This window comes from Biomphalaria glabrata, unplaced genomic scaffold, assembly GCF_947242115.1.
Source record: "Biomphalaria glabrata unplaced genomic scaffold, xgBioGlab47.1 scaffold_19, whole genome shotgun sequence".
Classification (NCBI taxonomy): Eukaryota; Metazoa; Mollusca; class Gastropoda; family Planorbidae; genus Biomphalaria; species Biomphalaria glabrata.
In genome coordinates this window covers 1,544-29,148 of record NW_026602932.1, presented here as the reverse complement: position 1 = coordinate 29,148, position 27,605 = coordinate 1,544, and the positions used below count along the sequence as shown (strand labels likewise).

At 33.7% G+C, this 27,605-nt stretch overlaps 1 long non-coding RNA gene across 3 annotated transcripts; it reads left to right on the top strand.

Annotated features, from left to right (window-relative positions):
- LOC129924182 (uncharacterized) lies at positions 1–27,605 on the top strand. Of its 3 annotated transcripts, XR_008776162.1 has the most exons (9): positions 7–238; positions 346–449; positions 693–880; positions 1,599–1,707; positions 2,185–2,359; positions 23,191–23,229; positions 23,723–24,432; positions 25,433–25,572; positions 25,701–27,605. It is a non-coding gene; the product is annotated as an uncharacterized LOC129924182 (long non-coding RNA). The 3 variants fall into 3 exon arrangements; XR_008776161.1 differs by having other exon boundaries at positions 1–238; positions 1,582–1,707; positions 23,191–24,432; XR_008776160.1 differs by having other exon boundaries at positions 2–238; positions 23,191–24,432.

Below are 27,605 nucleotides of genomic sequence, written 5' to 3'. Positions count from 1 at the left end.
TATGTAATACTTATAGGCTTAACTTTTGTTTCCATAGAAACAACTTTTTTTTAAATACCATGAGATATTGTATTTAAGAGATATTCTAGCTCAGTATATGATGTTTCCATATATCATCAGCTTAACAAGCACACATTCTCTGCTGCCAACAGTACCAATTTGTCAACCAAGCAACAAATATTCCTTGGTAATCTGCTATCAGATGGCATTTTTATGAATTAAAGCTTTCAAGGCTTAAGTAAGACTTACTTTTTTTTTCTTTGACTGCTAATTCTAAAATAATTTATCATTGCATGTTAAAAATAATAAAGAACTTTTTATACATATTTCTCTACCATTTTTCAGTGTTTTGGTCAAGTTTCAGATTTGTTTAGCATAATCCTGTACTACATATTAACAAATATTTGGTGTGTCTAGTTCATCTCTCTCACTATGAAGATGGCTACACAGTGAGTACAAAGTTTTATTTTCATTCACAACACAAATTTTACTATAGAAAAAAATAATAAAAGCTATAGGTATTTAGTTTGCTAAACAACCTTCTTGTTATAGTGATCAAGTTTATTTGATGCATTACTAAGCCTTGAACAATGCATCATCATAACTAATATAATGTTAAAAGGCATTTATTAGTTTAAAATTTAGGTCAATCAAATAAGATAATGTGATCTAAACTGTTTTCTGGGTACCAGCTATCAGCAATGCACCCCTATGATATACAAGTCTTCATTGCCAAGTCACTCTGCCAAACAGTGTGTACACCTTTCTTGCAATGGTAGTACTTTACTGTACTTCAATCACTTCAGGAGTCTGGATTTGTAAGGCCAAGGAGATCAAGTTTGTGTCCAAGGTTACTTAAGTAATTCTCTAAGAACAATAGGTGAGTTGAATTCTAGTGTATCAGTCAAATATCTTTTAGCAAAATGAAAAAAAATAATTTTTTTATAACATATAAAAAATCTATTATAAAAACACAATGTCTAGAGTTTTAGAGTACTCGTTTCAGACCATCTGATCATAGGTCAGATAGTGTTAAGCTCAACTGTTTCTATGGTCAATGGTTAACCATGGGTTGTTTGGCCAGCAAATTTTCAGATATTGCTCTAGTTTAAGGTTTATAAGATACATTTTCTTCTAAAGGGAATCAATTAGGACCAAAATGTAAACTTTTATAAAGTGGTGTACTTAATCACGCAAGACCTGCTTCACATTTACTGTAAGAATGTTTGAATAGTGCATACATTTTCATAATAACTTACCCTCTGATTTGTAAGGTTGACAATTTATTATATATATTTTTTTGTTTTTAGAAAGTATTCTGTATTATATAAAAAGAGCATGCATTGTCCTATAATTCTATTCCAAAATGTAACGTTTTCTGATTACAAACAAAAATGTTATTGAAGTTTAATCATAACAGGGTGGAATTGAAGCATTAACAATTCTGTCAGAATGTGGAAAATAATTATGGGGAAAAATTTATACACATGGGCAAGGGCAATTACTTTTTTTCCTTTTTTTTTTTTTAAATATATTATTGACATTTTTCTTTCAATTTGTAAATTTGCTTCAACATTTCAGGTTTTTTTTTTTTAAAGACAGACACTACATGTTGCTGATCTGTGGGTTAGTGGCTCAATCATTGTGCACTGATTCTCCACTGATGCCTAGATTGCCATAAGTTTATCTACTGATCTACAGATCAAGGTAATAAATATTTTTCTACTCTATAACCCAAGAGCTTCTTCTTTAGGATACATTGTTTTTACACTATGCGCCTAATTCTGTTGTATGTCTTAGGACCCTAGCAATAGTTTCTTAAACTTTCAGACAATCAGAGCTAGTTTAGAATGAAAGCACAAAACAAAAGCCAGATCTGTATTATTTTTTTTTTTCTGAAAATGTTTTTAAAGAAAAGTCCAGATATAGCAGCTTATAAGGCCAACTTGGGAAATTAGGTATTTTTAAAACTTGTACTTATACAAAAGATATTTGAAGTATTTTTAAACTAGCTCTGTTTTTCAAGTTTTTTATTTATTTGTTTGCATTAGATTTAAATTTTTTCAATTAATTATTTGAAAAAAATATTTAGTTGTACTATTTTATCAATACTGCATTATATGGTAATGCATTTAGATGTGATATATATCTGTTAAACAGTGGGTTTTTTCTCAAATCAACTAGGGACTAAATGGTCTATTAAACATGAGGTCAAGGAAAAAGGATGAACATTTCAAGCTGCAGGAGGAACATTAAGCTTCTCTCACTGTGAAAAGATTCTACCAATCTACAAATGATCAACATGTTTTATCTTAAGTTCATCTGCCATTTCTTCAAATGGAGCCATAGTCAGAATAAGGTAAGAAATATTCTTATACTTCACAGCATTTATTTTTTGTAAAGCGATGATCCTGCATTAGTTGTATGTTGTATGTGCATTGTTGCTGTATTTGTTTTGTATATAATGATGTCAGTAATTACTTCACAAACACATAACAACTTCATACACAACTTGTAAGTTTACCTGTCTAGTTAAAGAAATTTGTATTGTATTTGTTTTAGTAGTGTCTAGTTATGAAAGTAAACTGAATTTTCATTTGTTAAACTTAGTGATATACCATTTTAATTTCAGTTAAAATATGTGGATGTTCCTATTACATTTTTCAGAAAAACTGAATTGCTCTGAAATAATTCCAACTGTATAAATGTAAATATATTTCAACAAATAATGGAATTGGATTCTTTGTCATTTGGATTAATTCAATAGTAATGTATTCTAAATATGGAATTCAAACACAAAAATGAAAAGTTGTGAATCACCATCAACTTTCACTTTGCCACTTGGAGATTGGGATGATTCAAGTTACTGGAGATTGGGATGATTGAAGTTACTATTGTAGCAACTATGTGTTAATGTGCATGGTCTTTACACCCCAGTACTTAATTGGACAAAAAAAAAAGGATCTTTAATTCACAGTGATATGATGTACTATTGCAAAAACAAGTTGACTTGACTTCATGTAGATCTTTAACTAAATAAACTTTTTCAATTCTTCAGTGTGTGATAGTGTGACAAAAAACATTCATGGTTTCTTGTGATTATGTGCAATATAATGACATATTAAGTTGACTTGAATACTGTTTCATTTCTAAGGTGTGGAAAAATGTGCATTATATTTTCATGTTGGGAGTTAATGTGAAAAAAAAAAATCTACTATTCCATGTGATATGATATACAATTGCATGCAAAAAATCCTAACCCTAACACATTCAAAGAACAATCAGTATGAACGTTTCCACCAAATGAAATGTTGCCGCTCATGATGCATCTATTTATTTGGCTCCAGATATTCAACTGATGCACATTGGCAAAACAAATGTAAAAAAAAAAGATTTAATCCATTACATGTATATAATTGTGCAGGAACATTTGGGATTGTCATTTGTATCACACTCATCTCTCATTCATTGAGACTCTACACTTAATGTGGTGATCTAAATGTATTTGCAATTCCCAGTGAAATCATTCTTTGAGTGCTTAAAAAAGAAATTCATACGGATGTATAACTGTGATAGACGTCTTCAATTATATTCCGATGGAAGGTTTGTAACAATAATTAAGTCACACTCAAGGAACATAAGAACCTGTCCATCAAAGGAAATATCGCCGCTCGTGATGCAACGCACACTAATCAACATTTGTACTTGCAGACCAACTAAATAGTTGCGGAGAAAACACATTTAATTGATGACTTTACTATGTTTAGCTTAGGACTTTTCAAAAGCGAAGACCGGACTCTTTAGCCATCTTCGTGTTCATAGGAATGATTAATGGAGGACTTTTAAAATCGAAGACTGGACTCCTTAGCCATCTTCGTGTTTATAGGAATGATTAATGGAGGAGTTTTAAAAGCGAAGACTGGGCTCTTTAGCCATCTTCATGTTAAAAGGATGTAGTTGAGGACTTTTTCAAAGAAGATCGGTCTTGGTGGCCATCTTTGTACTTATAGGAAAGGATATTGTATTATGTTTTAAACATTAGGATTTTTAGCTGAGGACTAGATGTATTAATAGTCATCAATTGAATTGTTGATCCAAGACAAAATAGTTGGTTATGTCTGTGTGCATTTGTAGACAACCCAGCAGTGCACATCCTTTTTCTTGTTTTGCTTTTTTCACGTGCTACAATGCCTTGGACAAAGCATCATCATAACTTGGAATGTTTAAAGGCATTATAAAAATATCATAGAAGAAATGAGTTTGTGAAATAACCGGTTATTTCAGTTCAGTTGAATAATAGTTGGGACATAATTAGTTGAGTGCAAGCTTTGAGGCTGATTCAACTCACTCGACATTAGTTGAGTGCGAAGTTTGTGAGGCTGATTCAGCCCTCAAACCGGATGCTTGTAGACCACCTTCAATAGATTTAACACGACGCCATCGTAAAAATTCGTTGCAGTCAGTTTATCAAAATGAAGTTGTCGGTCGACAAGCTCAAAACAGGAGTCAGCCGAAAATGCAAGCCTGAAACTTTTTATTGGGCTCCAGCTATTCAACTGATGCACGTTTGCAAAACAAATGTTAAAAAAAAAAAAGGATGAAAATAGAAGCCATCAGATGTATATGATTGTGCAGGAACAGTTGGGATTTGTGTCATTTGTATCACGCTCATCTCTCATCCACTGAGACATTGTGAAGCGATGTAACCAGTGATGTTTCGAAACATCTCTATTTAATTGTGATGAGGATATCTACAAACGTTTGTGTACAAATGTGTGATAATTCGCAGATTTTTCATCTCTGCACTTAATGTGGTGATCAAAATGTATTTGCAATTCCCAGTGAAATCATTCTTTGAGTGCTTAAAAAAGAAATTCATAAGGATGTATAACTGTGTTAGACGTCTTCATTTATATTCCGATGGAAGGTTTGTAACAATAATTAGGTCACACTCAAGGAACATAAGAACCTGTCCATCAAAGGAAATATCGCAGCTCGTGATGCAACGCACACTAATCAACATTTGTACTTGCAGACCAACTAAATAGTTGCGGAGAAAACACATTTAATTGATGACTTTACTATGTTTAGCTTAGGACTTTTCAAAAGCGAAGACCGGACTCTTTAGCCATCTTCGTGTTCATAGGAATGATTAATGGAGGACTTTTAAAATCGAAGACTGGACTCCTTAGCCATCTTCGTGTTCATAGGAATGATTAATGGAGGAATTTTAAAATCGAAGACTGGACTCCTTAGCCATCTTCGTGTTTATAGGAATGATTAATGGAGGAATTTTAAAAGCGAAGACTGGGCTCTTTAGCCATCTTCATGTTAAAAGGATGTAGTTGAGGACTTTTTCAAAGAAGATCGGTCTCGGTGGCCATCTTTGTACTTATAGGAAAGGATATTGTATTATGTTTTAAACATGAGGATTTTTAGCTGAGGACTAGATGTATTAATAGTCATCAATTGAATTGTTGATCCAAGACAAAATAGTTGGTTATGTCTGTGTGCATTTGTAGACAACCCAGCAGTGCACATCCTTTTTCTTGTTTTGCTTTTTTCACGTGCTACAATGCCTTGGACAAAGCATCATCATAACTTGGAATGTTTAAAGGCACTATAAAAATATCATAGAAGAAATGAGTTTGTGAAATAACCGGTTATTTCAGTTCAGTTGAATAATAGTTGGGACATAATTAGTTGAGTGCAAGCTTTGAGGCTGATTCAACTCACTCGACATTAGTTGAGTGCGAAGTTTGTGAGGCTGATTCAGCCCTCAAACCGGATGCTTGTAGACCACCTTCAATAGATTTAACACGACGCCATCGTAAAAATTCGTTGCAGTCAGTTTATCAAAATGAAGTTGTCGGTCGACAAGCTCAAAACAGGAGTCAGCCGAAAATGCAAGCCTGAAACTTTTTATTGGGCTCCAGCTATTCAACTGATGCACGTTTGCAAAACAAATGTTAAAAAAAAAAAAAGGATGAAAATAGAAGCCATCAGATGTATATGATTGTGCAGGAACAGTTGGGATTTGTGTCGTTTGTATCACGCTCATCTCTCATCCACTGAGACATTGTGAAGCGATGTAACCAGTGATGTTTCGAAACATCTCTATTTAATTGTGATGAGGATATCTACAAACGTTTGTGTACAAATGTGTGATAATTCGCAGATTTTTCATCTCTGCACTTAATGTGGTGATCAAAATGTATTTGCAATTCCCAGTGAAATCATTCTTTGAGTGCTTAAAAAAGAAATTCATAAGGATGTATAACTGTGTTAGACGTCTTCATTTATATTCCGATGGAAGGTTTGTAACAATAATTAGGTCACACTCAAGGAACATAAGAACCTGTCCATCAAAGGAAATATCGCAGCTCGTGATGCAACGCACACTAATCAACATTTGTACTTGCAGACCAACTAAATAGTTGCGGAGAAAACACATTTAATTGATGACTTTACTATGTTTAGCTTAGGACTTTTCAAAAGCGAAGACCGGACTCTTTAGCCATCTTCGTGTTCATAGGAATGATTAATGGAGGACTTTTAAAATCGAAGACTGGACTCCTTAGCCATCTTCGTGTTTATAGGAATGATTAATGGAGGAATTTTAAAAGCGAAGACTGGACTCCTTAGCCATCTTCGTGTTCATAGGAATGATTAACGTAGGAATTTTAAAAGTGAAGACTGGGCTCTTTAGCCATCTTCATGTTAAAAGGATGTAGTTGAGGACTTTTTCAAAGAAGATCGGTCTCGGTGGCCATCTTTGTACTTATAGGAAAGGATATTGTATTATGTTTTAAACATGAGGATTTTTAGCTGAGGACTAGATGTATTAATAGTCATCAATTGAATTGTTGATCCAAGACAAAATAGTTGGTTATGTCTGTGTGCATTTGTAGACAACCCAGCAGTGCACATCCTTTTTCTTGTTTTGCTTTTTTCACGTGCTACAATGCCTTGGACAAAGCATCATCATAACTTGGAATGTTTAAAGGCATTATAAAAATATCATAGAAGAAATGAGTTTGTGAAATAACCGGTTATTTCAGTTCAGTTGAATAATAGTTGGGACATAATTAGTTGAGTGCAAGCTTTGAGGCTGATTCAACTCACTCGACATTAGTTGAGTGCGAAGTTTGTGAGGCTGATTCAGCCCTCAAACCGGATGCTTGTAGACCACCTTCAATAGATTTAACACGACGCCATCGTAAAAATTCGTTGCAGTCAGTTTATCAAAATGAAGTTGTCGGTCGACAAGCTCAAAACAGGAGTCAGCCGAAAATGCAAGCCTGAAACTTTTTATTGGGCTCCAGCTATTCAACTGATGCACGTTTGCAAAACAAATGTTAAAAAAAAAAAGGATGAAAATAGAAGCCATCAGATGTATATGATTGTGCAGGAACAGTTGGGATTTGTGTCGTTTGTATCACGCTCATCTCTCATCCACTGAGACATTGTGAAGCGATGTAACCAGTGATGTTTCGAAACATCTCTATTTAATTGTGATGAGGATATCTACAAACGTTTGTGTACAAATGTGTGATAATTCGCAGATTTTTCATCTCTGCACTTAATGTGGTGATCAAAATGTATTTGCAATTCCCAGTGAAATCATTCTTTGAGTGCTTAAAAAAGAAATTCATAAGGATGTATAACTGTGTTAGACGTCTTCATTTATATTCCGATGGAAGGTTTGTAACAATAATTAGGTCACACTCAAGGAACATAAGAACCTGTCCATCAAAGGAAATATCGCAGCTCGTGATGCAACGCACACTAATCAACATTTGTACTTGCAGACCAACTAAATAGTTGCGGAGAAAACACATTTAATTGATGACTTTACTATGTTTAGCTTAGGACTTTTCAAAAGCGAAGACCGGACTCTTTAGCCATCTTCGTGTTCATAGGAATGATTAATGGAGGACTTTTAAAATCGAAGACTGGACTCCTTAGCCATCTTCGTGTTTATAGGAATGATTAATGGAGGAATTTTAAAAGCGAAGACTGGACTCCTTAGCCATCTTCGTGTTCATAGGAATGATTAACGTAGGAATTTTAAAAGTGAAGACTGGGCTCTTTAGCCATCTTCATGTTAAAAGGATGTAGTTGAGGACTTTTTCAAAGAAGATCGGTCTCGGTGGCCATCTTTGTACTTATAGGAAAGGATATTGTATTATGTTTTAAACATGAGGATTTTTAGCTGAGGACTAGATGTATTAATAGTCATCAATTGAATTGTTGATCCAAGACAAAATAGTTGGTTATGTCTGTGTGCATTTGTAGACAACCCAGCAGTGCACATCCTTTTTCTTGTTTTGCTTTTTTCACGTGCTACAATGCCTTGGACAAAGCATCATCATAACTTGGAATGTTTAAAGGCATTATAAAAATATCATAGAAGAAATGAGTTTGTCAAATAACCGGTTATTTCAGTTCAGTTGAATAATAGTTGGGACATAATTAGTTGAGTGCAAGCTTTGAGGCTGATTCAACTCACTCGACATTAGTTGAGTGCGAAGTTTGTGAGGCTTATTCAGCCCTCAAACCGGATGCTTGTAGACCACCTTCAATAGATTTAACACGACGCCATCGTAAAAATTCGTTGCAGTCAGTTTATCAAAATGAAGTTGTCGGTCGACAAGCTCAAAACAGGAGTCAGCCGAAAATGCAAGCCTGAAACTTTTTATTGGGCTCCAGCTATTCAACTGATGCACGTTTGCAAAACAAATGTTAAAAAAAAAAAAAGGATGAAAATAGAAGCCATCAGATGTATATGATTGTGCAGGAACAGTTGGGATTTGTGTCGTTTGTATCACGCTCATCTCTCATCCACTGAGACATTGTGAAGCGATGTAACCAGTGATGTTTCGAAACATCTCTATTTAATTGTGATGAGGATATCTACAAACGTTTGTGTACAAATGTGTGATAATTCGCAGATTTTTCATCTCTGCACTTAATGTGGTGATCAAAATGTATTTGCAATTCCCAGTGAAATCATTCTTTGAGTGCTTAAAAAAGAAATTCATAAGGATGTATAACTGTGTTAGACGTCTTCATTTATATTCCGATGGAAGGTTTGTAACAATAATTAGGTCACACTCAAGGAACATAAGAACCTGTCCATCAAAGGAAATATCGCAGCTCGTGATGCAACGCACACTAATCAACATTTGTACTTGCAGACCAACTAAATAGTTGCGGAGAAAACACATTTAATTGATGACTTTACTATGTTTAGCTTAGGACTTTTCAAAAGCGAAGACCGGACTCTTTAGCCATCTTCGTGTTCATAGGAATGATTAATGGAGGACTTTTAAAATCGAAGACTGGACTCCTTAGCCATCTTCGTGTTTATAGGAATGATTAATGGAGGAATTTTAAAAGCGAAGACTGGACTCCTTAGCCATCTTCGTGTTCATAGGAATGATTAACGTAGGAATTTTAAAAGTGAAGACTGGGCTCTTTAGCCATCTTCATGTTAAAAGGATGTAGTTGAGGACTTTTTCAAAGAAGATCGGTCTCGGTGGCCATCTTTGTACTTATAGGAAAGGATATTGTATTATGTTTTAAACATGAGGATTTTTAGCTGAGGACTAGATGTATTAATAGTCATCAATTGAATTGTTGATCCAAGACAAAATAGTTGGTTATGTCTGTGTGCATTTGTAGACAACCCAGCAGTGCACATCCTTTTTCTTGTTTTGCTTTTTTCACGTGCTACAATGCCTTGGACAAAGCATCATCATAACTTGGAATGTTTAAAGGCATTATAAAAATATCATAGAAGAAATGAGTTTGTGAAATAACCGGTTATTTCAGTTCAGTTGAATAATAGTTGGGACATAATTAGTTGAGTGCAAGCTTTGAGGCTGATTCAACTCACTCGACATTAGTTGAGTGCGAAGTTTGTGAGGCTGATTCAGCCCTCAAACCGGATGCTTGTAGACCACCTTCAATAGATTTAACACGACGCCATCGTAAAAATTCGTTGCAGTCAGTTTATCAAAATGAAGTTGTCGGTCGACAAGCTCAAAACAGGAGTCAGCCGAAAATGCAAGCCTGAAACTTTTTATTGGGCTCCAGCTATTCAACTGATGCACGTTTGCAAAACAAATGTTAAAAAAAAAAAGGATGAACATAGAAGCCATCAGATGTATATGATTGTGCAGGAACAGTTGGGATTTGTGTCGTTTGTATCACGCTAATCTCTCATCCACTGAGACATTGTGAAGCGATGTAACCAGTGATGTTTCGAAACATCTCTATTTAATTGTGATGAGGATATCTACAAACGTTTGTGTACAAATGTGTGATAATTCGCAGATTTTTCATCTCTGCACTTAATGTGGTGATCAAAATGTATTTGCAATTCCCAGTGAAATCATTCTTTGAGTGCTTAAAAAAGAAATTCATAAGGATGTATAACTGTGTTAGACGTCTTCATTTATATTCCGATGGAAGGTTTGTAACAATAATTAGGTCACACTCAAGGAACATAAGAACCTGTCCATCAAAGGAAATATCGCAGCTCGTGATGCAACGCACACTAATCAACATTTGTACTTGCAGACCAACTAAATAGTTGCGGAGAAAACACATTTAATTGATGACTTTACTATGTTTAGCTTAGGACTTTTCAAAAGCGAAGACCGGACTCTTTAGCCATCTTCGTGTTCATAGGAATGATTAATGGAGGACTTTTAAAATCGAAGACTGGACTCCTTAGCCATCTTCGTGTTTATAGGAATGATTAATGGAGGAATTTTAAAAGCGAAGACTGGACTCCTTAGCCATCTTCGTGTTCATAGGAATGATTAACGTAGGAATTTTAAAAGTGAAGACTGGGCTCTTTAGCCATCTTCATGTTAAAAGGATGTAGTTGAGGACTTTTTCAAAGAAGATCGGTCTCGGTGGCCATCTTTGTACTTATAGGAAAGGATATTGTATTATGTTTTAAACATGAGGATTTTTAGCTGAGGACTAGATGTATTAATAGTCATCAATTGAATTGTTGATCCAAGACAAAATAGTTGGTTATGTCTGTGTGCATTTGTAGACAACCCAGCAGTGCACATCCTTTTTCTTGTTTTGCTTTTTTCACGTGCTACAATGCCTTGGACAAAGCATCATCATAACTTGGAATGTTTAAAGGCACTATAAAAATATCATAGAAGAAATGAGTTTGTGAAATAACCGGTTATTTCAGTTCAGTTGAATAATAGTTGGGACATAATTAGTTGAGTGCAAGCTTTGAGGCTGATTCAACTCACTCGACATTAGTTGAGTGCGAAGTTTGTGAGGCTGATTCAGCCCTCAAACCGGATGCTTGTAGACCACCTTCAATAGATTTAACACGACGCCATCGTAAAAATTCGTTGCAGTCAGTTTATCAAAATGAAGTTGTCGGTCGACAAGCTCAAAACAGGAGTCAGCCGAAAATGCAAGCCTGAAACTTTTTATTGGGCTCCAGCTATTCAACTGATGCACGTTTGCAAAACAAATGTTAAAAAAAAAAAGGATGAAAATAGAAGCCATCAGATGTATATGATTGTGCAGGAACAGTTGGGATTTGTGTCGTTTGTATCACGCTCATCTCTCATCCACTGAGACATTGTGAAGCGATGTAACCAGTGATGTTTCGAAACATCTCTATTTAATTGTGATGAGGATATCTACAAACGTTTGTGTACAAATGTGTGATAATTCGCAGATTTTTCATCTCTGCACTTAATGTGGTGATCAAAATGTATTTGCAATTCCCAGTGAAATCATTCTTTGAGTGCTTAAAAAAGAAATTCATAAGGATGTATAACTGTGTTAGACGTCTTCATTTATATTCCGATGGAAGGTTTGTAACAATAATTAGGTCACACTCAAGGAACATAAGAACCTGTCCATCAAAGGAAATATCGCAGCTCGTGATGCAACGCACACTAATCAACATTTGTACTTGCAGACCAACTAAATAGTTGCGGAGAAAACACATTTAATTGATGACTTTACTATGTTTAGCTTAGGACTTTTCAAAAGCGAAGACCGGACTCTTTAGCCATCTTCGTGTTCATAGGAATGATTAATGGAGGACTTTTAAAATCGAAGACTGGACTCCTTAGCCATCTTCGTGTTTATAGGAATGATTAATGGAGGAATTTTAAAAGCGAAGACTGGACTCCTTAGCCATCTTCGTGTTCATAGGAATGATTAACGTAGGAATTTTAAAAGTGAAGACTGGGCTCTTTAGCCATCTTCATGTTAAAAGGATGTAGTTGAGGACTTTTTCAAAGAAGATCGGTCTCGGTGGCCATCTTTGTACTTATAGGAAAGGATATTGTATTATGTTTTAAACATGAGGATTTTTAGCTGAGGACTAGATGTATTAATAGTCATCAATTGAATTGTTGATCCAAGACAAAATAGTTGGTTATGTCTGTGTGCATTTGTAGACAACCCAGCAGTGCACATCCTTTTTCTTGTTTTGCTTTTTTCACGTGCTACAATGCCTTGGACAAAGCATCATCATAACTTGGAATGTTTAAAGGCATTATAAAAATATCATAGAAGAAATGAGTTTGTGAAATAACCGGTTATTTCAGTTCAGTTGAATAATAGTTGGGACATAATTAGTTGAGTGCAAGCTTTGAGGCTGATTCAACTCACTCGACATTAGTTGAGTGCGAAGTTTGTGAGGCTGATTCAGCCCTCAAACCGGATGCTTGTAGACCACCTTCAATAGATTTAACACGACGCCATCGTAAAAATTCGTTGCAGTCAGTTTATCAAAATGAAGTTGTCGGTCGACAAGCTCAAAACAGGAGTCAGCCGAAAATGCAAGCCTGAAACTTTTTATTGGGCTCCAGCTATTCAACTGATGCACGTTTGCAAAACAAATGTTAAAAAAAAAAGGATGAACATAGAAGCCATCAGATGTATATGATTGTGCAGGAACAGTTGGGATTTGTGTCGTTTGTATCACGCTAATCTCTCATCCACTGAGACATTGTGAAGCGATGTAACCAGTGATGTTTCGAAACATCTCTATTTAATTGTGATGAGGATATCTACAAACGTTTGTGTACAAATGTGTGATAATTCGCAGATTTTTCATCTCTGCACTTAATGTGGTGATCAAAATGTATTTGCAATTCCCAGTGAAATCATTCTTTGAGTGCTTAAAAAAGAAATTCATAAGGATGTATAACTGTGTTAGACGTCTTCATTTATATTCCGATGGAAGGTTTGTAACAATAATTAGGTCACACTCAAGGAACATAAGAACCTGTCCATCAAAGGAAATATCGCAGCTCGTGATGCAACGCACACTAATCAACATTTGTACTTGCAGACCAACTAAATAGTTGCGGAGAAAACACATTTAATTGATGACTTTACTATGTTTAGCTTAGGACTTTTCAAAAGCGAAGACCGGACTCTTTAGCCATCTTCGTGTTCATAGGAATGATTAATGGAGGACTTTTAAAATCGAAGACTGGACTCCTTAGCCATCTTCGTGTTTATAGGAATGATTAATGGAGGAATTTTAAAAGCGAAGACTGGACTCCTTAGCCATCTTCGTGTTCATAGGAATGATTAACGTAGGAATTTTAAAAGTGAAGACTGGGCTCTTTAGCCATCTTCATGTTAAAAGGATGTAGTTGAGGACTTTTTCAAAGAAGATCGGTCTCGGTGGCCATCTTTGTACTTATAGGAAAGGATATTGTATTATGTTTTAAACATGAGGATTTTTAGCTGAGGACTAGATGTATTAATAGTCATCAATTGAATTGTTGATCCAAGACAAAATAGTTGGTTATGTCTGTGTGCATTTGTAGACAACCCAGCAGTGCACATCCTTTTTCTTGTTTTGCTTTTTTCACGTGCTACAATGCCTTGGACAAAGCATCATCATAACTTGGAATGTTTAAAGGCACTATAAAAATATCATAGAAGAAATGAGTTTGTGAAATAACCGGTTATTTCAGTTCAGTTGAATAATAGTTGGGACATAATTAGTTGAGTGCAAGCTTTGAGGCTGATTCAACTCACTCGACATTAGTTGAGTGCGAAGTTTGTGAGGCTGATTCAGCCCTCAAACCGGATGCTTGTAGACCACCTTCAATAGATTTAACACGACGCCATCGTAAAAATTCGTTGCAGTCAGTTTATCAAAATGAAGTTGTCGGTCGACAAGCTCAAAACAGGAGTCAGCCGAAAATGCAAGCCTGAAACTTTTTATTGGGCTCCAGCTATTCAACTGATGCACGTTTGCAAAACAAATGTTAAAAAAAAAAAGGATGAAAATAGAAGCCATCAGATGTATATGATTGTGCAGGAACAGTTGGGATTTGTGTCGTTTGTATCACGCTCATCTCTCATCCACTGAGACATTGTGAAGCGATGTAACCAGTGATGTTTCGAAACATCTCTATTTAATTGTGATGAGGATATCTACAAACGTTTGTGTACAAATGTGTGATAATTCGCAGATTTTTCATCTCTGCACTTAATGTGGTGATCAAAATGTATTTGCAATTCCCAGTGAAATCATTCTTTGAGTGCTTAAAAAAGAAATTCATAAGGATGTATAACTGTGTTAGACGTCTTCATTTATATTCCGATGGAAGGTTTGTAACAATAATTAGGTCACACTCAAGGAACATAAGAACCTGTCCATCAAAGGAAATATCGCAGCTCGTGATGCAACGCACACTAATCAACATTTGTACTTGCAGACCAACTAAATAGTTGCGGAGAAAACACATTTAATTGATGACTTTACTATGTTTAGCTTAGGACTTTTCAAAAGCGAAGACCGGACTCTTTAGCCATCTTCGTGTTCATAGGAATGATTAATGGAGGACTTTTAAAATCGAAGACTGGACTCCTTAGCCATCTTCGTGTTTATAGGAATGATTAATGGAGGAATTTTAAAAGCGAAGACTGGACTCCTTAGCCATCTTCGTGTTCATAGGAATGATTAACGTAGGAATTTTAAAAGTGAAGACTGGGCTCTTTAGCCATCTTCATGTTAAAAGGATGTAGTTGAGGACTTTTTCAAAAAAGATCGGTCTCGGTGGCCATCTTTGTACTTATAGGAAAGGATATTGTATTATGTTTTAAACATGAGGATTTTTAGCTGAGGACTAGATGTATTAATAGTCATCAATTGAATTGTTGATCCAAGACAAAATAGTTGGTTATGTCTGTGTGCATTTGTAGACAACCCAGCAGTGCACATCCTTTTTCTTGTTTTGCTTTTTTCACGTGCTACAATGCCTTGGACAAAGCATCATCATAACTTGGAATGTTTAAAGGCACTATAAAAATATCATAGAAGAAATGAGTTTGTGAAATAACCGGTTATTTCAGTTCAGTTGAATAATAGTTGGGACATAATTAGTTGAGTGCAAGCTTTGAGGCTGATTCAACTCACTCGACATTAGTTGAGTGCGAAGTTTGTGAGGCTGATTCAGCCCTCAAACCGGATGCTTGTAGACCACCTTCAATAGATTTAACACGACGCCATCGTAAAAATTCGTTGCAGTCAGTTTATCAAAATGAAGTTGTCGGTCGACAAGCTCAAAACAGGAGTCAGCCGAAAATGCAAGCCTGAAACTTTTTATTGGGCTCCAGCTATTCAACTGATGCACGTTTGCAAAACAAATGTTAAAAAAAAAAAAGGATGAAAATAGAAGCCATCAGATGTATATGATTGTGCAGGAACAGTTGGGATTTGTGTCGTTTGTATCACGCTCATCTCTCATCCACTGAGACATTGTGAAGCGATGTAACCAGTGATGTTTCGAAACATCTCTATTTAATTGTGATGAGGATATCTACAAACGTTTGTGTACAAATGTGTGATAATTCGCAGATTTTTCATCTCTGCACTTAATGTGGTGATCAAAATGTATTTGCAATTCCCAGTGAAATCATTCTTTGAGTGCTTAAAAAAGAAATTCATAAGGATGTATAACTGTGTTAGACGTCTTCATTTATATTCCGATGGAAGGTTTGTAACAATAATTAGGTCACACTCAAGGAACATAAGAACCTGTCCATCAAAGGAAATATCGCAGCTCGTGATGCAACGCACACTAATCAACATTTGTACTTGCAATTAAGTAGTTGTGGAGAAACACATTTAATTGATAAATTTACTGTCATTAGCTTAGGACTTTTCCTTTGTGGGTGGTGAGTCCTTAATGTTTGGCTGCACACTTGGCAGGTTTTTCCTATCTGAGCTTGAGTTATTGCCATAAATGAGATAAGTGAAATTAATGTTTTAGTTTTTTTTGTTACTATAAATAACTGACATTTTTCTGGATGTAAAGACATGCTCCAATGTGATTCCCTTTTTTGTAATTCATCTAATTTTCTTTGTAAAATTTCTGTATCTTGAGTTGTTTTTATTGTTTTATATATTATTCAATTGTCTGGAAACAATCTGACTTTTGTTCCTGAACTTATGCAATTTGGTAAATTATTTATGTACATTAAAAATAGTACTAAACCTAAGACTGAACCACATTTCCATCGACATGAATATTGATCATATAATTATCTTTTTTTTTTTATAATTATAAAGTTTCATTTCATATTGTTTTTTTATAATTATAAAGTTCCATTTCAGATCTTTTAATTTTTCCAGTAATCCAACCACACAAAAACTTAATCTTCTATCAGCCTTCTCATGTTTCAGTGTTAACTTTTTATGTTCCTTTGTCTTCTTCATTGCTTATCTGAATTAGCTCTTGCTACTTTAGAAGTAAAATAACTGTTTTCTCTTACTTTATTTACAAATTCAAATTCATTCTTTAATAACATATAGCCTCCAATTAACTTTAAAAAAAATATTGTTAAAGGACTCTTTGGATTGCATCCAATTATCAATTCAAATGGAGAGTAGCCAGGAGTAGTTCTATCATCAATTCAGTAGTTATCATTGCTTTTGTAAGTGACCTCTAGCGTTCTCACTCTGAAGCCGCATGCAACCATGTGCTCTCTTCTGTGTCTTATAAATAGAGAGACTTCTTTTGGTCTGACAGTTATGCTGGGCAGGGCATGTATTCCATATGGGTGATGAACGTATGTCAAAAGCAGTCTTTTTTGGTGAGGTGAAAGATGAACATGGTAACAGTGAATATTTCCAATAATCAGGGGACAAACATTTTTCATCACTGTGATTCTTTCTGTTATCCATGGGCAGTCAATAAATGCTATTGGACATGATATCTTGTTGTTTTTTTTGCCAGCATAATTTTGTTACTGTTACCCATCATATTTTCTTAGTTTTACCTGTCATATTTTCTTAGTTTTACCTGTTATATTTTCTTAGTTATACCTGTCATAGTATCTTGTTTTAACATGTTTATCATTAATGACTGTGGTATATTTCACTAGTACACCATTAACATATGCTGGAAAAAATTCCAGTTTTACTTCAATATTATATACTGTAGGTTGGAACTTCATTTGTATTAACATTATTGCTTTGTTACCTATTCTGATTTCCAATTCCTTATCTATTTTTTGGTACATTATATTTTTGGAGAATTAGATTCTTGTCTTTAATGTTGATAATATATTTCTCTTTGGTGATCTAGATTCCAATAATATTGCTTTTAACAGGATGCATTTCTTTCTTTGTTCTCTCTATTAATGAGTTAATAACACTCAAAGTCTTGCCTCTTAGTTTACATATGAATATATTAGAACAAGTATCTTCATTGTAATTGCAAGTTTTACAGATAGTCTGAAAATAACTTCAATATTTCATCAGTTTCTTTAAGGTCCCTCATTTTTTGCCTATAAATATTCTCTTTATGCTCACGCTTGGTAGTTTCTGTTTTGTCTCCCTTGTTTTGAATTGCAGCTTTTATTTTTCATTTTTTTTTTTTTTTTAATTTCTGATTCTTTGTCTGGTTTTGCTTCCTTTTAATTTCTTTCAGCATCTAGTTGCATTTCTCTCTTCTCTTTGTGCTTTGTAAATATTCTCTATATGTTCACGCTTGGTAGTTTCTGTTTTGTCTCCCTTGTTTGGAATTGCAGCTTTTATTTTTCAGTTTGTTTGTTTTTTTAAATTTCTGATTCTTTGTCTGGTTTTGCTTCCTTTTAATTTCTTTCAGCATCTAGTTGCATTTCTCTCTTCTCTTTGTGCTTTGTAAATATTCTCTATATGTTCACGCTTGGTAGTTTCTGTTTTGTCTCCCTTGTTTGGAATTGCAGCTTTTATTTTTCATTTTTTTTTTTTTTTTTTAATTTCTGATTCTTTGTCTGGTTTTGCTTCCTTTTAATTTCTTTCAGCATCTAGTTGCATTTCTCTCTTCTCTTTGTGCTTTGTAAATATTCTCTATATGTTCACGCTTGGTAGTTTCTGTTTTGTCTCCCTTGTTTGGAATTGCAGCTTTTATTTTTCATTTTTTTTTTTTTTTAAATTTCTGATTCTTTGTCTGGTTTTGCTTCCTTTTAATTTCTTTCAGCATCTAGTTGCATTTCTCTCTTCTCTTTGTGCTCTCGCCAACTCTTTAAAATATCAACTTGATTTTCTTTCCTTTCCATTTATGTCAAAACATCTTTCTTTTCTTCATCTTTAAGACCAAACAATTCAGCAACTTTCTTTACTTCAGTATATCCATCCATGTATCTATTAATACTTATCAAATGTACCAATGCATTCTGTACTTTTTTTTATAGATAATAATGATATCTAATATCTTTTATAGTTTACAATCACTGACAATATTATCAAGCCAATACTATTGTGATTAACATAACACACTAAATTGTCAACAATCTAATAATCAATGTCATAATCAATTATTATGTCTTTACAATATATTATTTTGTCATATAGAAAGAGAAAACAAAATTAATAAAATATTATAATGTAAAAAAAAATGTAACAAAGTTTATACCAAAATGTTACAATTATATAAATGATGATATGATGACTCAGTGCACTGAAAACTTTGATTAAATTGAGGAGGATTCGAGCAACACATTGACCTCACTCTCTTACCCTAAAGCACATCCTGTTCCAAAAGCATGATTTGGTCTATATATAAAAACAAACAAGCACAGCAGGAAAAAGACAGAAAATTTTCAAGAAATACTACATATACTTACAAATATAAATAAAAATGACTTAAAGACCCCAAGAAATTGTGCACAATATTAATACAATGTAAACATTAAAATAAACAATAGTCTAAACACAAAAATCTACTAGTGTTAAATCTGCGACCTCTAAAACCTTATGTTCTGATCATATATATATATTTTTTTTACACATTGAAAAAAGACAAAATTTAACAAGGACACAATATCAGTGATACCAAATTTTGACAAGAACAATACTGTCAACAGCTTTCTAAATATAGAACATATAAATTAAAAATGAAAATCAAAATTATCAGTAATATATTTCAATACTGATTATCTTCCTGTAATGTAATTGAATACTAGCACTGATATAGCTCATCACTTTGAAGAGTGCTTCTTAATCTTTTCACTGTCCAACTTCAATAGAATGTATATATAAATATATATACTGTTACTTGAGTTATATAATATATATCAGCACAAAATTACTGCATGTGTCCAAATTTACAATTACTGTCCAACTTCAATACAATATATATACTTGTACTGCACAAAATTACTATTATTTGATGAGATATATAATATACACAAATGTACTGTCTGCCTGTGTCAAAATTTACAATTACAGTTCAACTTCAATGCAATATATATACTTGTACTGCACAAAATTACTGACTATTACTTGATGAGATATATAATATACATTGGCATAAAAATATTGTCTGCCTGTGTCAAAATTTACAATCACTGTCCAACTTCAATATACTATTTACTAATTAATTGTTGGTGCACCTGAAGTGTCTGGTTGATTTTTTGGGGCACTTTTTCATCCTTCAACTGTCTACGAGTGTTTACATAATATTTACTAATGAGATATATAATATACACAAATGTACTGTCTGCCTGTGTCAAAATTTACAATAACAGTTCAACTTCAATGCAATATATATACTTGTACTGCACAAAATCACTGACTATTACTTGATGAGATATATAATATACATTGGCATAAAATTATTGACTTCATCTGTCTAGGAGTGTTTACATACTATTTACTAATGAGATATATAATATACACAAATGTACTGTCTGCCTGTGTCAAAATTTACAATTACAGTTCAACTTCAATGCAATATATATACTTGTACTGCACAAAATTACTGACTATTACTTGATGAGATATATAATATACATTGGCATAAAATTATTGACTTCATCTGTCTACGAGTGTTTACATACTATTTACTAATGAGATATATAATATACACAAATGTACTGTCTGCCTGGGTTAAATTTTACAATTACAGTTCAACTTCAATGCAATATATATACTTGTACTGCACAAAATTACTGACTATTACTTGATGAGATATATAATATACATTGGCATAAAGATATTGTCTGCCTGTGTCAAAATTTACAATCACTGTCCAACTTCAATATACTATTTACTAATTAATTGTTGGTGCACCTGAAGTGTCTGGTTGATTTTTTGGGGCACTTTTTCATCCTTCAACTGTCTACGAGTGTTTACATACTATTTACTAATGAGATATATAATATACACAAATGTACTGTCTGCCTGTGTCAAAATTTACAATTACAGTTCAACTTCAATGCAATATATATACTTGTACTGCACAAAATTACTGACTGTTACTTGATGAGATATATAATATACATTGGCATAAAATTATTGACTTCATCTGTCTACGAGTGTTTACATACTATTTACTAATGAGATATATAATATACACAAATGTACTGTCTGCCTGGGTTAAATTTTACAATTACAGTTCAACTTCAATGCAATATATATACTTGTACTGCACAAAATTACTGACTATTACTTGATGAGATATATAATATACATTGGCATAAAAATATTGTCTGCCTGTATCAAAATTTACAATCACTGTCCAACTTCAATATACTATTTACTAATTAATTGTTGGTGCAACTGAAGTGTCTGGTTGATTTTTTGGGGCACTTTTTCATCCTTCAACTGTCTACGAGTGTTTACATACTATTTACTAATGAGATATATAATATACACAAATGTACTGTCTGCCTGTGTCAAAATTTACAATTACAGTTCAACTTCAATGCAATATATATACTTGTACTGCACAAAATTACTGACTGTTACTTGATGAGATATATAATATACATTGGCATAAAATTATTGACTTCATCTGTCTACGAGTGTTTACATACTATTTACTAATGAGATATATAATATACACAAATGTACTGTCTGCCTGGGTTAAATTTTACAATTACAGTTCAACTTCAATGCAATATATATACTTGTACTGCACAAAATTACTGACTATTACTTGATGAGATATATAATATACATTGGCATAAAAATATTGTCTGCCTGTGTCAAAATTTACAATCACTGTCCAACTTCAATATACTATTTACTAATTAATTGTTGGTGCAACTGAAGTGTCTGGTTGATTTTTACGGCACCTTTTTCACCCTTCAACTGTCTATGAGTGTTTGATTTGTGATAGGGCAAAGCAATTGTGAATATGTAATATTTAAAATAGATTTTTATTAATTTATGTAAATTTTTACTATTTTCACCATCTGAGGTGTGAATGAATCTTGTTTTTAATGACCCAACCGTATAAAACTTAGCTCTTGAGCTATGAAGGGGGAATAACCCTTGAGAGATTATGGGCATGACATAGCCTTAATTGTGCTGATGTGCCAAAAAAACAAAAAATATCAATACCTTCCAACTGTTGGGCACCTATATGGTCATCAATTGTTGGAATACTTCATCCCTCATACCAACTGCTGGGCACCTCAAGTGTGTCCTGTCAGTTATTGGGGCACCACAAGTGTCCTAACGACTGTTTGGGCACCTCAAATATCCTTTTAACTCTAGAGGCACCTTAGGTATTGTATCTATTGTTGAAGCACTTCAAATGTCCTATCATTTGTTGGGGCATCTCATTTATCCTAACAACTGTTGGGCACTTCAATATTCTTATTTTTGGGCACTCCAAGTGTTCTATCAATTGTTTGGGCATTCCAAATGTCCTATCAATTGTTAGGCACCTCATCGATCATACCAACTGTTGTCCACCTCAAGTCTGTCCAATCAGCTGTTGGGGCACCACAAGTTTTTCAACACCTTTTTAGGCATCTCAAATGTCCTTATAACTGTTGGGGCACCTCAATATCCTATCAATTGGTAGGGCACCTCAAACATCCTATCAATTGGTAGAGCACCTCTAGTGTCCTATCAATTTGTAGGGCACCTCTTGTCCTATTGTTTGGTAGGGCACCTTTTTAGGCACCTCAAATGTCCTTATAACTGTTGGGGCACCTCAATATCCTATCAGTTGGTAAGGCACCTCTTCTTTCCTACCAACTGTTAGGTCACCACAAGTCTCCTATTAACTGTTGGGGTACCTAAAGTATCCTATCATGGGGCATCTCATTCATCCTAACAACTCAATGGTCTTATTGTTGGGGCACTCTGTCCTATCAATTGTTGGGCACCTCATCCATCATACCAACTGTTGTTCACCTCATGTGTGTCCTATCAGTTGTTGGGGCACCACAAGTGTCCTAACTACTGCTTGTCTTTTTAACTTATGTGGCACCTCGTGTCCTATTAACTGTTGGGGCACATCAAGTATTCATTCAACTCTCTCTCTCTCTTTATATTATACTATATTATATTATGTTAGTTTTGATTACCGTTATAAATAAATAAATAAATATATATGATTATGGTTATTATATATTATACATAATCTGCAGTGTTTTTACAAATGTGTAGTCCTGTTTATTACTCCCAGAAACACTTTTTTTTTCAGTGTCATTAGCAACATATGAATTTATATATTTGAAATGTTTAATCACACTTCTTTTTACTGAAGTTTAATTTTTTGTTAACAAATATCAAGCTACAAAATTAAATTCCAATTTTTTAGGTTCTCGCCTATATCTGGAATTTATATCTATGTATTAAGTTTTGTTACCTTGAACTCTTTCAAGTTTTTGTTACACAACTTTATATTTCAGATTCTTTTTGTTCTTCCTTAGGTTCAAATGTATCAGTTGTTTTTGTTGACAGATATCAAGGTACAGAAATAAGAATCTAATTTAGAGTTTTTTAAAGCTTGATTAGTCATAATATTTGCACTATTATTTCCAATATGTGCCAGAGTGTCTGCTAAATGTAACTAGTATGATTAAAAACATGGTCATTGCAAAGTCTAACATATGGACAAGTAGGATGCTTGTGGCTTGATTCAGTGAAAGAATGTTGGACTAGCAGAAGTGTTATGGAGTGGGTGTGTGTGTGTTTTTATGGTGACTGGAAAGAGGTTAGCGATTGGATGTGAATGATGCAAAAGTGGCATTGTCGTCACTTGGTCTTAGGGGAGACGACTCCATAATGTAAGACTGAAAGGTTGTGTTATTGTAGTGAGTTAGATTGTAAGAAATTTTATTACTTAAGTCTCTACTACATTTATTTCATGTGATCACAAGTATTATAAATGTTATATTTAGTTTCGTTCACTAGGAAGTTGTTCAAGTTCTTATTAGCTAAGATATATTATGCCTTCAACAGTTTAGTTGCCTACCAGCAGTTTGGTGCTACAAGTCAACAACAGTCAGACTAAATTAAATAAAGCCATGTCTATTTCTACATGATTTTGTTGCTACTAACCTGGTTTTACTAACAACTAACTCGAAAAGGGAGAGGGGAATTATCATCTTATTCATGTACTATTTACATTAGATTTTTACCAAATTATTAAATTTTTACTACCCTTACTATTTTAACTGTGAATAGACCTTGATTTTAATGATTTAACTGTATAGAATTTAGCCCCTGTTATGTAGAGAGAGAGAGAGTAGTCCTTAAGGGACTGCAGGCACGACATGGCCTAAATTGTGCAGATGTGCATAAAATCAAAGAAATAAAACATTAACAAAATGTGTATTATAATTGTCACTTTTCCTCTACTTAGAATTTTTTTCTCTCCTAGATTTTCATAATTTTTTGTTGAAGTCATTTAAGTTCTCAATTATTTTGTGCACCAAGTTACAAGAAAAAAGAGGTCACTACACTAAGACTTTGTCTTCTCATAAGAAAGGATGGCTGCCTGGTCATGTGATATGTGCACTGGACTGTGTATGGTCATCTTGATGCTCATATCTTGCCTGATGACATTTATTCTGCTGAACATTTGGTCAAGGAAGTAGATTCTCTTCAGCTCTCAAGAAACATTCAAAACATGTCAAACATTCGACAAGAATATCAAGTGCAATGTACATGTAAGTAATGTTGAAACATCTGATCTCATTTATGCATTCTTGAGGACAATCTGCAGCCACTAAACCAGTTACATCAGATCTGGATAAAGTGGTCGCTTCCTCTTCATTAAGGCTAGAACAGAAAGATTTTATAACTCTTTTACTCCACTTTCTGTCAGTGTGTTTCATGGTCATTAGTCACATCACAAAGAGGTTTAGTTTATTAACCAGTGGTTGTGTATGACTGTGTCTTTGTATGTTTTGTGTGTGAATGTTGTTCCTGTTTGTATCTATATTGTCTTTGCAATAGTGGTAATCCTCCGGGTAATCATAATCAAACTAAATTTTCATTTGTTTGGATCTTATCTGGTGGGAATTTTAAACTTAGTAATCTGCTCTTAGCTTACTTTTTGATTTTTAAGTACATTCTAAAAGAAATACAATAGATAAGGATAGAAAAAGAAAAGCAAACAATAAAGAGATTTGCTGAAACAATATAAAGTGAAATAAAAATATATATAAAAAAAAAGAATAAACCTTGAGATTTTGAAGGAAAGACTGCTGTTGCCAACTCAACAAAACCAATGAGTTTGTACTGCAAGCAAAAGAACTTAGTTGTGATTTCATTTTGCTAGAAATGCACAAACTTAATAGCATAATTTTCACTCTAAATATTAAAGCTTTCTGTATTCTGTACACCAGATACACTACATAGCTAGTTATTTATTGTTTTCTGGCATAATTGAAAATCTCCAATAAGTTCCTTAGACTTAAATGACTTAATTAACCTTAAAATTTTTAAAACTTTATTTGTTTGTTATTCTTTGCTGCTGTATTAGATGTCTTGGGTGTATTTTTTTTTTCTTAAAAGTTTATTCATAAAATACTAAGTTAAAACATAAAGTGAAACCTGCATCATCATAATAGTTTTGTTTAACATGAAAAGAAAAGCAACAAAAGAATTTTTTTTTTCCTTTTCAAGGCAAAAGTTTTTCTTATTAATTTTTTTATTCTTATTTAGACCAACATGATGAAAAGGTAGACAACATGAAGATGTAGACCAACATGATGAAGATGTAGACCAACATGATGAAGATGTAGACCAACATGAAGATGAAATGTAAACCAAAAAATGGGTCAAGAGATGTATGGAATACAATGGTAAGCAATGCTGTGTATATCTCTTTATATTTTCTTTATACTAAACCCCTGAGTAAAGCTTTGCCAAGTTTTGTGTTTCACTGACTATAAAAATGTTTTTATCAAATTTTGTTCTCTTGTATTGACAGTGAACATCTTGAGAAGTAAAACAATTCCTAGAGGCAAAGACACAGACACACCGGATCTATTAGAGATTTTCCTTTTCTACCATCATTTAGAGACTTCCTTGTGCTCTAAGGGAACCTGTCATTATCTTTTGATTGCTAATTGGCATTGATATTTTACATTCCTACTGCGTCTGAAAGAAATTAACATTTCCCTAATGCTACTTCAAAACCAGACCTTCTCAAGACAATTTTAGTGACCAAGCTGCAATATGGGACTCAGTAGGAAACAATGAAGAATGCTCCTAACCTCAGGTTGAGTAACCATGCTCACCTACTAGAGTGGCGACAAATACTTCTACACCCACAGTTATACATCCTGAACCCTGTAACCCAACCTCACAACATGGTTACATTACCGGAAGTGGTCGCAAGGTCAGAAAACCTAACAGATACAATGGATAGAACAATGAACAGGTACAAGTACTCAAGTGATGTACTTTGTGAGAACTATTTAGGTGGAATCACCATAATTGACTTGTATAAATCTTGTTCTATATTTAGGTATATCTTGACAATCAGTCCAGTCATTTGTTCATTTTTTTTTTAAATATTCCTTTTTTTTCCCTCAATCTTCTTGTTGTTTCAGTTACATGTTTTTGTATTTTGAAGGAGGAAGGTGCTTTGGTATATTATCGTTATTATTATTGTACCAGTATTAAGCAAACTTGTATATCTTTAATTATTCATGAATTCTAAAGCAGAACGTCACTTCCACCGGAAAATGTTGTAACAACTATACGTGTCTTCAGTTAACATTCAATTCTCTGTACAGTCACAACGCCAAAGCCTTGCTAGATTATGCTTTTAATTCAATTTGTTATCTCCCCTGCTTTAGTGTGCTATCATATAATTTTTTGTGTCACATCCCTGCACAATTTGTTCTATGCTTTTTTACAGTATAAATAGCGACTTGACATTATTTAGCTCTATTATAATATTGTTATATTATTATATTTAAAATCAAACTGTTAACATATTCTATGCTGTTATAATATAAATGTTTTGCTGTTACCATGAATACAGTTTTGAGTTTTTGTCCGATATCTTAGAGGAGAAATTTTTCATAAATAATAATAATAAGGCTTATCTTCAAGTCCGAAGATTAGTGAGAAGTATGCAGTATTCCCCAGCTAGGACCTACATATTTTGCTATAAATAAAGAGTATAATAATATTTACTACTTGGTATTGTCAGTCTTCACTAAAGCAATGAGTTTATCCCCTTAGTGTGTTTAAAATTTTCAAATACTAATTCACTTTGTATTATCTATTGGTGATCATGGGGTATCCACTTTGTCATCTCCATAGTCTCTGGTGTTAACACTCAGTGTCCTGTTGGAGGTTACGGCTAAGATGTTATCTCTCTTTCTGATGGAACACATGTAAAACCAACAAAACAAACATTAGACCTAGACTTTATTAACAGGTAAATTTTTATAATTGTGAACTGGCGCTCCCAAAGCTACTTTTATGTATTTTAAATTTTACTTCTGTAGGCTAGTGCTAAGCTGTATACTTGTATTTCTGCCTATTATATGGGTTAGGGTGGAGTACTTAAAATAGAGCCTATGCTGTTTCCTGTACTGTTGACCAGTGGTCTCTGTGTCAGTTTTAATTATTCTGTACCTGGGACTGCCTGTAAGTTTCAGAATTTTTCTTTTATTTTTTAAAATTTTACTGTGTGTAAATCTGTTTTATATTTGAACAACTGTCAAAATAACTAGCAGTTTTTTTTTTCTAAAGTTTGTTTTAAAACTATGGCCAAGCCCTGTCCAGTGCTGTCATGATGGCCACTTCTAATGTTTATGTACTAGATTGTAACTGCTGCCTTAGTCATTGAAATTAAAGTCTCATTTTTGAATTTCTT